The sequence below is a fragment of the Enhydra lutris genome, unplaced genomic scaffold, assembly GCF_002288905.1.
Source record: "Enhydra lutris kenyoni isolate GAN:26980312 unplaced genomic scaffold, ASM228890v2 scaffoldscaffold3, whole genome shotgun sequence".
NCBI lineage: Eukaryota > Metazoa > Chordata > Mammalia > Carnivora > Mustelidae > Enhydra > Enhydra lutris.
The window spans coordinates 72615207-72630647 of record NW_019154087.1 but is presented as its reverse complement, the minus strand read 5'-3'; positions in this window follow the sequence as shown (position 1 = coordinate 72630647).

Sequence of the window (15441 nt, the reverse complement as noted above, 5' to 3'; positions counted from 1 at the left end):
ATGTGGGGCTCTCTGCTTGGCAGGGAGCCTGCTTCCTCCTCTCTCTCTCTCTCTCTCTCTCTCTCTCTCTGCTTCTCTGCCTACTTGTGATCTCTGTCTGTCAGAATAAATCAATAAAATCTTTAAAAAAAAAAAAAAAAAACTTTCAGCTTAGGTACCTGCTTGGGAAAGGGAGTCCTACAGTATTTCAGTAAAAGGTGTTCATGGCAGAAGTGCTGGCATGGTTACAAACTTAGATACAAATGTGAGGATAGGTACCATGGGGTTGGTAAAGGGACCAGGATAGCAACAGTGGTAATATTGGGTGTACGGGGCCGGGTCCCAGAAAAGTGCAGACAGCCGACTCCCAAGGCTAGTTGAGCTGTTTAATGGGGGGGGCTGTTTACCATGGTGTCTCGTTGGCTGGAGCTGCCATCACCCAGTACCCCTGCCTTCATCTAGTCCAGCTGCTATAACGAAAATACCGTAGATGGGTGGATTACAAACAACAGACATTTATTTTCTCACAGCTCTGGAGGCTGGGAACTTTAAGATCAAGATGTTGGCAGGGTTGGTTACTTCTGAGGCCTCTCTCCTTGGCTTGTGGGTGGCCACCCTCTCCTTCTGTCTTCATATGGTCTTTGTTCTGGGTGGTCTGTGTCCTCATCTCCTCTTACTACAAGGATACATGTCAGATCAGATTAGGGCCTGCCCATATGACCTCATTTAACCTTAATTACCTCTTTGAAGACCCTAGCTCCAAAGACAGTCCGGTTCCGAGGTCCTGGGGGTTAAGACTTCAATATAGGAATTTGGGTGGGAGGTTGGGGGGAGTGGGACACAATTCAGCCTACAAACAACACTGAAGGGGGTGTTAAGAGAATCAAGATGAGATGGTGAACCACCTAGGAACTGGTGACAGTGGAAGCCTTTGTCAGCCTGTGGCCTGAAGAGGCAGAGAGGAAAGGGCCTGTTGTTCCCAGAACCCAGTGAGAGCTGTAGCCACAGGTGAGGGGCCGCCCAACAGGCTGTATGCTCTGTGGTGGAGGAACACAGTCACTGTGGATAATGAGGCCTAGCAGGGAAGGAAGAGGGCGAAGACCCAAGCCCTCTCTCTCCCCACCCCTCTATACTCCTAATAGCACTTGGCTTTGGTCAAACCCATCCAGAAGTCCAAGAACAAAGGAGCCTGGGAAGAAGTGTGGCCAGGAGTGGGTGGGAGGTGTATTACATGAGTGGGACTGTGAGGAATAAGCAGCACAATGGGGGCAATGTAAAAATTTCCAAAGAAGGAATTAGAATTAATGTTCAAGCAATGTAAATGGGCCTCAAAGAGTCATTGGAAAGCAGAAAATGTTACTTGGCTGCAAAAATATTAGTCAGATCTTCTAAACTAAACCACCTACTCATGTAACCATTTCAAGGTTCAGAAGTTACCATTCTAGGATACTTATTTACCTAAGTAAAGCAGAATGATAGAACACCAAATGTTTGTCTATCACGTAATGTTGAACATTCATGTTCTTGTGTTCCATACTGTAACATGTAATATATATGTAGATGTTACATATATATTATATACATCACACACACACACTCTTGTTTTTGAGTGGTTCAAAATGGTGGCCTGGAAAGATGGCGCAGGATACAGAGATTTGGATGCCCAAATGATTGGTATAGGACAAAACACAACCAACTTATAATTGATTAGTTTGCACCACCCAAAGTGATACTAACACATGACTCTGAGGCAGAGAAGAAAAAAAAGCCCACACCCAGATGAGACCTGGTGTTCTTCCCATGGTCAGAGCAGATGACTCTCAGTTAAGGCCTCATGCTTAGCCCTCAGATCCAGGGGCAGCTGTGCCACTGGGGTGGCCTACAGCTCTAGGATTCTGCGCTGCTTTGTCCCAGTGAACCCCCTGGGTGATGTCAGGAGCCAGTTACATCACGGGCCTCTGTTGGAATGGGCCAGCCTGGAGTATGTCCCCGTCTCTTCTGAAATAAACCAGAATCTTTTGGGGCAAGGACCTATCAAGAGAAAGAAGGGCTTGTCTAGTACAGATGGCTCTCTCTTATCTTAAGCTGTATTTGGGTTATCTATTCCTATAAAACAAACCACCCCAAAACTTGGCTACTTACAACAACAGTCTGTTATTCCCCTCATAAATGTGCATTTTGGGAGGGGCCTGGGGAAGAGCTTGTCTCTGATCCACACAACATCCTCTGGGTCCTCCCGACAGAGGGCTGGGAGATCCAGTTCCAAGATGGTGTAGGGACATGGCTGGGAAGTGCATGTGAGCCTTTCATTGGGTGTTCAGCCAGGGCTGAGGACAGGGCCCCCTGTTCCTCTTCTTTGGGGCTGGGGTTCTTGTAGCATGGGGACTGGGTTCGAAGGATGAGCATCCCGAGAGAGACAGATGGACTCTGAATCACCTCTTTTGTCCTCGCCTTGCAAGTCTTACAGTGTCACTCCATTATCCCCTGGTGACCACAGAGGCTTATCCAGTTTTAAGCAGAGCAGGCACAGACGTGGGAGAGCTGCGAGGTTCTGGAAGAACCCGTGGGATGGGAAATATAATTGGGCCCATTTGGGAATAGACTGTCTGCCTCAGGATGGTTCCCTAGGTGACCCTTACCCATCACTGGTCACAGCGTAGTTACATGAACTAGGCTGAGCCTCTGTCTTAGCCTGCTCAGCCTGCTGTAACAAACACCACAGGCTGGGGGGCTTAAACAGCAGACATTTACTTTCTCACAGCTCTGGAGGCTGGAAGTCCAAGATCAAGGTGTTGGCAGGGTTGGCATCTGGTGAGATCTCTCTTTTGGGGTTGCCCTTTCTCTGTGTGCTCACATGGCCTTTCCTTGGTATCTGTGCAGAGAGAGAGAGAGAGAGAGAGAGAGAGAGAGAATGAGGTTTCCCTGGACAGATCCTATCTGATCAGGAGACCACCCTTATGGCCTAATTTAACCAATCTACCTTCCTTCCTTCCTATATTTCTTCCTTCCTTAGTGGCCTCATCTCCATATACAGGTTCTCTAGGGGTTCAACATATGTGAATTTGCGTGGGGACACCAGCATTCGATCTGTAACATCCCCCACAATGATATGAATTAGATGACAACTGAGAAATATAAATTTATATTGATATTCCTTAATTCAAGAAAACTTTAATTTATCGAACTCTAACATAGTGCCAGACTCTCTGCTAGGCTCTGGGAATACAGGTAGGAGAAAAATAAACTTCCTGCCCTTAATGGGTCTATAACCATGGGGGAGACAAAGCAGCCATTAAAATGGGGCAGGAGCTGCAAGGAGCACAGGCTGTGACATGTGGCAGCTTTGGGAGGGGATGAATAAAGCTCTCCATTCAGAGCTGCACTGGGGATGTCCAAGCAGAAACAGAGGATGCGTGGTACTGAGGAGTAAATACGAGGCAGGACAGGTGAGGGGAAGCATTCAGGAGAAAGCAATAGACCATGTGGAGACCCAAGGCAAAACTAGGGTGACCGCCATCCTGGTTTGCCCAGGGCTGGCCCACTCTAAGCACTAAAGTCCCACATCAAGAACCCTTCAGTCACTTCACTTTATCCATGGAGAGAGTTCAATGCAGCCAGCATACCTGGGGGGAGTGGGGGGGGGCAGCAAGGCTCATGAGAGAGAAAGCTGAAAACGTGGGCAGGATTCCAAACAAGAACCAAGACACGCTAAGGAATTTAGACTTTATCTTGCGAGAAGCTGAGCAATCAGTAAGTGATCTTACCCATAGGAGTGGCTGGCTAAGAGTTGGATGTAGAAAGAGCTCTATCTGCTGGATAATTAAGAAGAGGAACAGTTCTGCAGTCCTGTCAAGAAGCCCTGGCGGACTTCCAGGGACGAGACTGTGGTGATTTAAAATAATGCGGGGAGGGGCGCCTGGGTGGCTCAGTGGGTTAAAGCATCTGCCTTCAGCTCAGGTCATGATCTCAGCATCCTGGGATCAAGCCCCGCATCCGCATCTGGCTTTCTGCTCAGCAGGGAGCCTGCTTCCCTTCCTCTCTCTGCCTGCCTCTCTGCCTACTTGTGATCTCTGTCAAATAAATAGATAAAATCTTTAAAAACAATAAAATAAAATAAAATAATGCGGGGAGATGGAGAGAACCCTAGGATTTGGACTAGGTTAAGAAGTAACAGAACCGGGGCGCCTGGGTGGCTCAGTCGTTAAGCGTCTGCCTTCGGCTCAGGTCGTGATCCCAGGGTCCTGGGATCGAGCCCCACATCAGGCTCTCTGCTCAGCGGGGAGCCTGCTTCCTCCTCTCTCTCTGCCTGCCTCTCTGCCTGCTTGTGATCTCTGTCTGTCAAATAAATAAATAAAATCTTTAAAAAAAAAAAAAAAAAGAAGTAACAGAACCTGGAAATATAGACAAGGGGGGCTGAGAGACCAGAATTCAAGAATGACTCCCCGGTATCTGGCTTGGGCAGCTGCAAAAAGTATTGGCAAGGAATTCGGATGGTTTGGAAAGCCTTCCCCACGCCACCCTACACAAGAATACCAACAAAGCAGCTCTTCTGCCTCCCATACATCTCCTGTTGACCTAGAAATTCTGAGTTATTGTTCCACTGACCCAGAAGTCTCAGCCATAGCCACTAGAGTTACAGGAACAGAAGGAGGCTAGGGGTAAGAGAAGGAAGAATATGGGCATTAATTACACTTGATATTTCTAAGCGATTTATGTCCTCTACCGTATTCAATTTTTGCAAGAATCCTTCGAGGTGGGCAGGTTGTTATCCTCATTTCACAGATGCAGAATTGGGGGCAAAGTAGGCACCAGGCACCAAGGTGGCACCAGGGGCCACAGCTACAAGTGGGCAAAGGTGGGCTTTAAACCCAGATGTGTTTGAGCATAAAGAACTGTTCTTTTTTATGCCATGCTAATTTCCCTAATGAACACGAGTTTCTACCTGATTGGATATTTCGCACATCTTCTGCCCTGCCTTGATTCCATCCTCATTCAGCGTTGAAGGATGAAGACCAGGAGAAGGAACCTCTCCACTCTAAGAAGCCAGCTGAAGGTTGCTTCCAGGAGCAAGGATGGCGAGAGAGCTTCTTAATCCTTCATAACTGGTCCCCGAACTTGTTATACATGCAAAAACCCTAGAGCCAGAGGACCTACGGTAATTATCTTTGTGAGCATCAGGGCCAGGGGGAGCTATGAAGACAGTGTCCCAGTCAACAGCCAATTTAGGGAAAAAGGAAGTGTCCAGAGATGGAAGTCAAGAGGTAGGGAACTAGGGGAAAGACACAAAAAGGAAGAAAGGAACCCGTGATGACTTTCCAGGGCCTCCCTCCAAAAGATAGGTGAGTTTGTCTAAACCTCATGGGACCTCTGCAGACCTAACAGCCGGAACCCTATGGCCCCTACATGGGGTCTGTCCTCCCAGTCCAGGGACACTCCGTACCTGGAGCCTTAAGAGAAACTCCAGTGCCAACCTCAGCTCCTTCTTAGCCAGCGATGCATACATTCTGATATGAATCTTGGCTTATCTCCTGTGAGATTTTAACCTTTCTGTATTCACATAGTAATCTATCCATTTTGCTTCTAGTCTTCTATTGTTATTTCTGAACATACTTTACTCTCCCCAACTCCCACCCCCACCCACCTTCTAGACTGGGAATTCTTCAGAGGATCCCAGTTTCACTCACTCTGTACTTCCACATTTTCTTTTATGCAGGAGGGGCATAACTGGAGTTTGCTGTCACTGGCATGTCATCAGAAGGTCTGAAATTAAAAAAAAAAAGGTCTGAAATGTTCATTTCTCAGCCAGCTTCTTTATCCACTGACACTGACAAAGAGTGGACACAAGAGGGCGCTCCTTCCCCTCTAGCGCAGTCCAGGGAGCTGCTCCTTTTCTGCCCGTTTCAGTCCCTTGAATAAAATTCAGACAGGACTGACATCAATGAAAACATATTTTTACTACTATTGTGGAGAGGTTTGGGGCAATTCTGAATATTTACACAGACACCCTTAAGGAAATATGTATTCAGCTCAGGTCTTTGATTTCATTTGAATCAAACAGATACCCACAATGTCAGTTTTTGAAGAACTTAAAGTCTAAGGAAGAAACATGTGTTTTAAAAAGTAACCTAGGGGCACCTGGGTGGCTCAGTGGGTTAAAGCCTCTGCCTTCGGCTCGGGTCATGATCCCGGGGTCCTGAGATCGAGCCCCACATCAGGCTCTCTGCTCAGCGGAGAGCCTGCTTCCTCCTCTCTCTGCCTGCCTCTCCGCCTTCTTGTGATCTCTGTCAAGTGAATAAATAAAATCTTTTAAAAAAAATAAAAAGTAGCCTAAAAAAATAAAAAAACAAAAAGTAACCTACTACTTTACACCCATTAGGATGGCTATTGTCAAAGCATGGATAACAAGTGTTGGCAACCTTATGACCCAGCAATTCAGGTGTAAACAGGAGAACAGGGCCTCCACGAGATATTGGTCTATGCATGTTCACAGCAGTATTATTTATAATAGCCAAAAGGTAGAAGCAACACAAGTCTCCTTGAACAGATGAATGGATAAACAAAGTGTGGTTTATATCTACTGGAATATTCTTCCGCCTTAGAAAGGAAGGAAATTCTGACACAGGCTACAACATGGATGAACCTTGAGGACATGACGCTAAAGGAAAGAAGCCAGCCTGGCTGGCTCGGTCAGCAGAGCATGGATCTCTTGATCTTGGGGTTGTGAGTTTGAATCCCAGGTTGGGTGTGGAGATTACTTTAAAAAATAAATAAATAAAATCTTAAAAAAAAAAAAAAGAGGCCAGTCTCAAAGGATAAATACTGCATGATTCCACTTATATGAGGTACCTCAAGTAGTCAAATTCAAAGAGATAGAATAAAGGTTTACAGAGGCTGTGGAAGGGGGGGAAATGGGGAGTTAGTACTTAGTGGGTATGCAGTTTCCTTTCCATTTAGGAAGATGGGTGATGGTGATGTTTGCACAACAGTGTGAATGTACTTAATGCCGCTGAATTTTACACTTACAGGTGGTTAAAATTGGAGACGCCTGGGTAGCTCAGTTAAGAGCCTGCCTTCGGCTCAGGTCATGATTTCAGGGTCCTGGGATTGAGCCCCATGTCGTCAGCAGGGAGTTTGCATCTCTCCCTGCCTGCTGCTCCCCCTGCTTATGTTCCCTCTCTCTGACAAAGAAAATAAAAATATTTTTTAAAATGGTTAAAACTAGGGGCACCTGGGTGGCTCAGTAGGTTAAGCCTCTGCCTTCGGCTCAGGTCATGATCTCCGGGTCCTGGGATTGAGCCCCACAATGGACTCTCTGCTCAGCGGGGAGCCTGCTTCCCTCTCTCTCTGCCTCCCTCTCTGCATACTTGTGATCTCTCTGCCAAATAAATAAAATCTTAAAAAAAAAATCTAAAGTGGTCAAAATTGAAAAAAAGTGGTTAAAATAGTAAATCTTATGTATATTTTACCACACCAAAATGAATAAAGGGGGAAAAACTCAAAATGTATAGTTATCATAGAGGCAAATATGAAGATGGAGCCACTGCTACATGGGAGACAGGCTGGGAAAAATTATCATCAGGGGTAAGTAACAGTGATTTGGGTCTTAAAGGTATAGTGGATAAAGCAAGGTTAAGTTCTTAGGCTCTTCTTGATGCCCTAAGTTTTTAGGCTACAATTGTCTCTCCTACACCCTTTCTCCCCAAGCTCATTCTTTTTGGGGTGCCAGGGTGGCTCAGTCGTTAGGCATGGCCTTTGGCTCAGGTCATGATCCTGGGGTCCTGGGATCAAGTCCCACATCGGGCTCCCTGCTTAGCTGAGAGCCTGCTTCTCCTTCTCCCGCTCTCCCTGCCTGTGTTTCCTCTCTCGCTGCCTCTCTGTCAAATAAATAAAATCTTTTAAAAAAAAAAAAGCTTATTCTTTTTTTCTGTATTTTGTTTATTTCCCATGATTTAGGTTCTCTATCCCCTGCCCTGGTTTTATCAGAATCCAGATTTTTTTTTTATAGTACATGATAGATTACAGTGCCCTTTCTCCTACACTATTAACACAGTTGACCCTTTAAACAATCTCCTGAGACAAACATGGAAGACACTACTATCACCAGTATAAAGATGAAGATCCCAACATTCACCAATGGTAACGGTCCTGGCCAAGGTGTTCGAGTTAATACAGAGCCAGTCAGGAACTAGATTTGTACTTCCTTTCCCTGTCATTGGTTCTAAATACCATGCGGCCTCCCCTATTATCTGCATCCACATTGGGGTCAACTACTATCAGTAGCCCCACCCTGACCTTGGCTGCTCTTCCTATGGCTTTCCAATCAGTAGGCTTCATTCTCTCTCCTCGTGTTGCATTTCTGCCCGTCCTCCTCACATCTCACATCCTCACCACTCTTAGCATCCCAGCTGATAAATATCCCAACTTCTTCCTGCTTTCTACTTGTATCAGAAATAAATCACCTTGGGGTGCCTGCCTTCAGCTGAGGTCAAGATCGTGGGGTCCCTACTCAGTGGGGAGTCTGCTTCTCCTCCTCCACCCCTGGCCCCTGCTTGCATTCTAATAAATAAAATCCTTTATTTAAAAAAAGTCATGATTTGACCCAGCCTTGTTGCTCTCCTACATTTCATTGAACACTCTTCAGCAAGTTACACATATATTTTCCTCGGTTCAGTATCTACTCTCCTTGTATCAGGAAATCTGGTCTCAGCCTTAACCTCATGGCAATTGCCTTCTCACAATGTCTTAGTCTGTTTGCACTGCTAAAACAAAATATCATAGATCTGGTGGCTTATAAACAACAGAAATTTATTTCTCACAGTTCTGGAGACTGGGAAGTCCAAGATCAAATTGCTGACACATTTGGTGTCTGGCAAGGGCCCTGCTCTCTGGTTTATAGGCCACATCACTCTCCCCATGTCTTCACATAACAGAAGTAGTAAAGGAGTGCTCCGGGGGTCTCTGTTATAAGGACGCTAATCCCATTAATGGGGCCTCCATCCTTGTGACCTAATCTCCTAAGGGCCCACCTCTTAATACCATCACCTGGGGGGTTAGGATTTCAACATATGAATTTTCGGGGGACACAAACATTCATACCACAGCACACAGGTTTCCAGGACCCTTCTAATTGTCAAATCAGATGGCCATTTCTCCCTCTTTGTGCTTCGGGACCTCTATAGCATTGATCTAGATGGGTATTCTTTTCTTTTGAGAAGTCTGTCCCCATGTTGTGACTGCTGCCTCGTCACCGCGTACCATCCCCAACAAGTGGAACTAAAGGTAATCCTCGGAGGTTCCGGCAGGTAGATGAGTCCTCAGTCTGGCCCACCACCACCCCCCCAGCAGAAATGCATGTAATTCTTGCACATGGCATATCCTACCCCACCTGGTCAAGCAGACTTGCTTGACCAAGTGGGGTAATAAGTTTTAATGTAATGAGTAATGAAAGTTAATAAAGTAATAAGTAAATAAAGTAATAAGTAAATAATGAGTAAGAGTACTCATTAATGCTCAAAGAACTAAGAACTGATACATGCTCTAAGAAAGGTCCAATTCTGACCCACTGTGATAGGAAGGTGAAAGAAATTTTTACTTTAAGGAGGCTCCATGCCCAATGTGGGTCTCCAACTCATGACCCGGAGATCATGAGTCACATGCTTTACTGAGCCAGCCAGGTGCCCTGAAATAATCTTAGTTTAATAAATACCACCAACAGTTTCAGTTTTCTCTCTTGGTGGGCTCTCAACCCTAGTACACCTGAGGGAAAGGACTCTCCTATTAGTAATTAGTAATTAATACTAGTAGCTCTCTGCGGTGGTGATGCTGGGGGAGTACATACTCAAGAGAGCTAAACTGAGAATCACAGCTCTGTAACGAGGCAATCTTACAAAAAAGCCCGAATCAGTAAATACTTCTTGTGTCAGTAAAAATTCCCTCGTTAATATCGTTAAAACTAAGTAACTCAGCCCGCATCCACTTGGTAATCAGCTTATTTAACAAAGATACCATCCTTTGTACTCAAAAGAAAAAGTTGTTTCTTTTCCAGGCCCCTTACAAGATTCTGAAGCCGAGATACAATCCAGGCAATCAAGGAAACTGCAGGAAGGTGTGTCTTACAGACAAGAAACAGTTGCATTCTAAAGATGTTGAGCATAGTTACAGTGCAAAGAACAAAGTCAGTGGGGGTGAGGGTGATTGGAAAAGCAGTTGTGAAGGTGACCCAAGCCCTGGAGGAAGGGTGAGGCTTGGCGAGACAGAGACGAGACAGGGAGGTAACAGGAGGAGGGAGAAGACAGTGTAGGGAAGAGTCTGCTGCTAAGGGAGGAGTCAAGTCTTGTACTGTGTCCTGTGAGGGATGAGCAAGAAGGGCAGGTGGAGAGGGCAAGGCTAAGGGCAGGCAACATCTGAGCAGGAGGTAGTAAGGAGTTTTGTGGGTCGTTACATAGAGAAATAATATGATGAAAGCATTTGCGGAAGATTGGTGAGAAAGAAGATAGATTTGAGAGGTAAAAGACAATAGGTAGGTGAGTTGACCCCCACAGCAAAAATTCAGATGTGAGATGATGATGATCGGGAGTAAGGAGAGTGGCCCTAAGGATTAAAAGAAATGGATAGAGTTCCTGGGTGGCTCAGTGGGTTAAGCCTCTGCCTTCAGCTCAGGTCATGATCTTGGGGTCCTGGGATTGAGCCCCACATTGGGCTCTCTGCTGAGCGGGGGGTCCTGCTTCCCCCCTCTCTCTGCCTGCTTGTGATCTCTCTCTCTGTCAAATAAGTAAAATTTTTTAAAAATAATAATAAAAAGAAATGGGCAGATTAAAATGATAGGACTTTCTCAGTATCCAAAGATCAATCAATGTGATACACCACATTAACAAAATGAAAAATCATATGATCGTGTCAGTAGGTGAAGAAAAGCCATTTAACAAAATTCAATTCATGATAATTTTTAACAAAATTCATTCATGATAAAAACTCAATGAACTAGGTACAGAGGGGATGTACCTCATCATAATAAAGGCCATATATGCTGAGCCCTCAGATAACATCACATTTGGTGGTGAAAAGCTGAAAACTTCGCCAAGACCAGAAGGAAGAGAAGGATGACCCACTCTTGCCACTTTCACTCAATACAGTATCGGAGGTCCTGGCCAGCGCAACTGGACACGAAAAGGAAATAAAAGGCATCCAAATCAGAAAGGAAGAAGTAAAGCCATCTCTATTTGCAGATGACATGATATTACATATAGAAAACCTTAAAAACTCCACCAAAAAAATCATTAGAAATAATAAATGAAATCAGTAATTTTGAGGATAAAAAACCAACCTACAAAAATCTGTTGTGTTTCTATATACTCATAAACCATCAGGAAGAGAAAGTAAAGAAAACCCCATTAACAATCACGTCAAAAAGAATAAAATACCTAGGAATAAGGAGGCGAAAGATCTGTACACTGAAAACTAAAGGACACTAATGAAAGAAATTAAAGGAGACACAAACAAATGGGAAGGTACTCTGTGCTCATGGGTAGTAAGAATTAATATTGCTGAAATGTCCATAATACCCAAAGCAATTTACAGATTCAGTGCAATCCCTATCAAAAGTCCAACAGCACTTTTCACAGAGAAAGAACAAACAATCCTAAAATTTCTTTTTTAAAAAAGATTTTATTTATTTATTTTAAAGATTTTATTTATGTATATCAAACAGTGAGAGAGAGAGAAAGAGTGCATGCATGCGTGCAGAAGTTGGTGGGAGAGGCAGAGGGAGAAGCCAACTCCCCATGAGCAGGGAGCCTAATGCAGGGCTCGACCTCAGCACCCTGGGATCATGACCTGAGTTGAAGGCAGATGCTTAACTGACTGAGCCACCCAGGGACCCCAATCCTAAAATTTCCATAGAACCACACAAGACCCCAAATAGCTGAAGCAATCCTGAGAAGGAACAAAGATGGGGACATTATGCTTTCTGATTTCAATTATATTATATATTATAAAGCTATAGTAATGAAAACAGGATGGTATTGGCATAAAACAAAGATATTCATGAAGTAGAATAGAATCCAAACATAAACCCATGTGTATGTGGTAAATTAATTTATGACAGAGGAGCTAAAAATATACAATGGAAAAAGGATAGTCTCTTCAATAAATGGTGTTGGGAAAACCAGACAGCCAGATGCAAGCAAACAAAACTGGACCTTTGTGGGGTGCCTGGGTGGCTCAGTGGGTTGAGCCGCTGCCTTCGGCTCGGGTCATGATCTCAGGGTCCTGGGATGGAGTCCCGCATCGGGTTCTCTGCTCAGCAGGGAGCCTGCTTCCCTCTCTCTCTCTCTCTCTGCCTGCCTCTCTACTTGTGATCTCTCTCTGTCAAATAAATAAATAAAATCTTAAAAAAAAAAAAAAAACTGGACCTTTGTGTTCTACCATGCACAAAAACCACCTCAAAATGGATTAAAAGCTTGAATGTAAGACCTGAAGCCATAAAACCCCTAAAAGAAAATGTAGGGGTCCCTTGGCCTTGGGTCTTGAGAATGATGTTTTAGATTTGACACCAAAAACAAAGGTAACAAAAGCAAAAATAAACAAACTGGGACTATGCCAAGCTAAAAAGCTTCTGCTCAGCAAAGAAAACCATCAACAAAATGAGAAAGCAACTTCCAGAATAGAGAAAATATTTACAAATCATCTGTCTGATAAAGGGTTAAAATCCAAACTAGATAAAGAACTCCTACAACTCAAAAGCAAAAACAAACAAACAAACAAACAAACAAAAAAAACCAGTCTGAATTTAAATTGGGCAGAAGAACTGAAGAGACATTCTTCCATTCTTCCTCCATGGCCAATAGGTCCATGAAAAGGTACTCAATATCATGATCATCAGGGAAATGCAAATCAAAACCACAATGAGATACCACCTTACACCCAGCTATCCTCAAAAAGACAAGCAGTAACAAGTGCTGGCAATATGTGGAGAAAAGGGCGCCCTTGTGCACTGTTGGTGGGAATGCACACTGGTGCAGCCACTGTGGAAAACAGTATGGAGCTTCCTTAGAAAATTAAAAATAAAACTACCCTATAATCCAGGAATCCCACATTGAAAGAAAATGAAACAGGATACATAAGAGACATCTGCACTCCCATGTTAGTTGCAGCATTATTCCCAATAGCCAACATGTTGGATACAAACTAAGTGTCCATCAACAGATATTAGAACAGATAAAGAAGATATTATCAAGGGGCGCCTGGGTGGCTCAGTGGGTTAAAGCCTCTGCCTTCAGCTCAGGTCATGATCCCAGGGTCCTGGGATCAAGGCCCGCATCGGGCTCACTGCTCAGCGGGAAGCCTGACTCCTCCTCCTCTCTCTCTCCCTCTCTGCCTGCTTGTGATCTCTGTCAAATAAATAAATAAAATCTTTTGGAAAAAAAAAAAGAAAGAAAGAAAGAAGGAAATCCTGACATTTGTGAGTACGAGTACAGGGATGGAACTTGAAGTCATTATGCTAAGTGAAATAAGGAAAACAAAGAAAGACAAATGCTGCATGGTATCACTTTATATGTGGGCTCTTAAAAACAAACAAACAAACAAACAAACAAAACAACCAAGGTCTAACAAACAACTCCCAGCTCAGTGGGGAGTTGGCTTCTCCCTCTGCCCCTCCCTTTTCCCAACTCCTAGAAACAGAGAGTAGAAAAGTGGTTGCCAGGGGCTGCTGGGTAGGGAAAATAAGGGCAGGTTGGTAAAAAGATGCAAACTTTCAGCTGTAAGATGAAAAAGTTCTGAGAATCTAATATAAACCATTGGATTATAGTTGAGAACACTGTATTGTATAAAAGAAATTCGCTAAGAGAATGGAACTTAAAATGTTCTCGTGGGAACACACCAAAACCTCTGCATTTTAAAAACATTGCCAGGTGTTTCTAATGCCTTTGGTGTTTGAAGAACACTGCCACACATCATTGTGTTCTTTCCCATGCATTTTCCATGTAACATAGTGAGTTAGAAGGAGAAATTGGGATACTTACACCTATGGAAAAAAATATATAGGGGTAAAAAAAACCTCACAAGTTGAAGACATTCTAGCCATTAAATTTCCTTTTCTCTCCGAATTGGGCAAAGGTCATGGTTATTTGATATGAGGTCAGACCACCTTGGTGCAGCTCACAACATCAATCTTCCCAGGAAGTATGGATTAGGCCCCACTGTGCACCATGGGAAGCAAGGCCCCGGAAAGGATGAATGTGTGCTTTTAGGCAGATTACTCTGGTAACTGTATACGGGATGGGTTGTTGTAGGGAACAACCAAATACAGGAAGACCGGTTAGAAAATTCTAGCAGCAAGCAGCAGTAATCCAGTCTTGAGATGGAGTGATAGGACTTTAAGTTTACATGGTATTTTGTTATACAAATTCTTTTCACAAACACTCCTTAAAATGATTAGGTGAGGTAGGAAGTATCATTTAAAAACAAAACAAAACAAAACAAAAATAAAACAACCTGGAAGTTTCATTTAAAAGGTGTCTATGGGAGAGATCTTTAAATAATGATTGGCAGGACTTAGTCAGTGGTAGAGTGATGGGAAAGGAGTTGGGGGATGGGGGGTGACAGGAATCAAAGATGATCCCAAAGTTTTTGAGCTTGGACAAGTGGGGAGAATGTTATAGAAGCCTAGAGGAAAAGCTAATTTGGAGGGGAGGGGAGTTTTTCCTTTTTCTTTTGAAATAATTTCAGACTTTAAAAAAATGTAATTATGTAAGTAATCTCTATATCCAACATGGAATTTGAGCCCCCACGCTCTTCCGACTGAGCCAGCCAGGTGCCCCAAAATAATTTCAAACTTTGAGAAAAGTTATACTAAAGGAATAGTACAAAATAAGTATTATATTCCCTTTGCTCAGAGACTCATTCAGCTTTTGTCTGTCATCTCAATAACATCCTTTATAGCAGAAGGATCCAACACAGAATCGTCCTTTCAAACCTCCTTCATTTTAGAGAAGTTCCTTGACTTCCCTTTCCTTTCATGACCTGATATTTTTGAATATTACAGCCCATTTTGTAGGCTGTCCCTCAGTTTGGGTTTGTCCAGTGTTTCCTCATAATTAGACCAGATTGTGCATCTTCAACTGGAAATACCACAGAAGTGACCAAGGGCTCATTGCGTCATCACGCCGTACCGATTTACCTCATGACTTGTGGTGTTAACTTCCATGACTTGATTAAGATGGTACCTGACAATTTTCTCTGTGGTAAAGTTACTTGCCACATCCCTATCTGATTGCTAAGATATTTTGTGAGGTGGTGACCAGGATGGCTTCATGGGGTACCACTTGCATTGTTGTACTAGGTCTTGCACTTAGAAGGGTCCCAGGCTTGGGTTATTTTTTGTTCAGTTCCCAAAGAGAAGGAAGGAAGGAAAGGGCAAACAAGCATACTTTCAAATTTTGACTTGTTCCATTGGAGTTGCCT